A 1649-nucleotide genomic window follows, 5' to 3' on the forward strand; every position below is an offset into this window, starting at 1 on the left:
TCATGGCTACGCTGTTGGCATCACCTTTTACAATGGATTATCACTGTTGTGGGCCTTTAATCATCTGTCTGACTTTGTTGTTCACACAGGAGAGAGACGTGACTATCGTGGATCCTCTGGGGAGCCTCAACAACCTAATGATGCTGAGGAGACAGAGAAGAGTCTCCCAGATCAGAACACCTCAATAAACACCCGCAGAGACCCACAGGAAGAACCTCACTGCTGCTCTGACTGTGGGAAGAGATTCACATCATCAGGCAATCTGACTCAACATCAAAGAACACACACAGGAGAGAAATCTCATAGCTGTGATCAATGTGGGAAGAGTTTTAGTCGATCTGGAGATCTGACAGTGCACAAGAGAATACACACAGGAGAGAAACCTTATAGCTGTGGTCAATGCGATCTGGAGATCTGACAGTGTACAAGAGAATACACATAGATCTTATAGCTGTGATCAATCTGCAATCTGACTCTACACCAGAGAACACACACAGGAGAGAATCCGTATAGCTGTGATCAATGTGGGAAGAGATTTGCAACATCTGGCCACCTGACTCTACACCAGAGAACACACACAGGAGAGAAACCTTATAGCTGTGGTCAATGTGGGAGGAGTTTTAGTCGATCTGGAGATCTGACAGTGCACAAGAGAATACACACAGGAGAGAAACCTTATAGCTGTGATCAGTGTGGGAAGAGATTTACTCAGTCACACAGCCTGATACACCACCAGAGAATACACACAGGAGAGAAACCTTATAGCTGTGATCAATGTGGGAAGATATTTAGAACACCTGGCCACCTGACTCTACACCAGAGAACACACACAGGAGAGAAACCCTATAGCTGTGATCAATGTGGGAAGAGATTTGCTACATCTGGCCACCTGACTCTACACCAGAGAACACACACAGGAGAGAAACCTTATAGCTGTGGTCAATGTGGGAGGAGTTTTAGTCGATCTGGCGATCTGACAGTGCACAAGAGAATACACACAGGAGAGAAACCTTATAGCTGTGATCAGTGTGGGAAGGGATTTGCTACATCTGGCAACCTGACTCTACACCAGAGAACTGCTGTGGTCAATGTGGGAGGAGTTTTAGTCGATCTGGCGATCTGACAGTGCACAAGAGAATACACACAGGAGAGAAACCTTATAGCTGTGATCAATGTGGGAAGAGTTTTGCTACATCTGGCAACCTGACTCTACACCAGAGAACACACACAGGAGAGAAACCTTATAGCTGTGATCAATGTGGGAAGAGATTTACTTCATCTGGCAATCTGACTCAACACCAGAGAACACACACAGGAGAGAAATCTTATAGCTGTGATCAGTGTGGGAAGAGATTTACTCAGTCACACAGCCTGATGGAGATCTGATCAGTGCACAGTATTTAGAGAATCACACACAGGAGAGAAACCTTATAGCTGTGATCAATGTGGGAGGAGTTTTAGTCAATCTGACTCTACACCAGAGAACACACAGGATTGAAATCTCATAGCTGTGACCAGATATAATCTGATAAAAGATCTCTGATCAAATATTAGAAAATACATACATGAAGTAGTTGTTTCATGATTTCAATGAATTAATGTCACAATGTAGATGTTTTTAACATTGTAGTAGGAGTATTGTAATGATT

The 1649-nt window shown here is 43.8% G+C and overlaps 1 pseudogene; it reads left to right on the forward strand.

The window, feature by feature from the left end:
* The window catches only part of LOC135567464 (zinc finger protein 135-like), a 3260-nt pseudogene extending 1874 nt beyond the window's left edge, over positions 1-1386 (forward strand).
* Positions 1387-1649: the final 263 nt, after the last annotated feature.

Source organism: Oncorhynchus nerka, unplaced genomic scaffold (genome assembly GCF_034236695.1).
Source record: "Oncorhynchus nerka isolate Pitt River unplaced genomic scaffold, Oner_Uvic_2.0 unplaced_scaffold_2041, whole genome shotgun sequence".
Taxonomy (NCBI): domain Eukaryota; kingdom Metazoa; phylum Chordata; class Actinopteri; order Salmoniformes; family Salmonidae; genus Oncorhynchus; species Oncorhynchus nerka.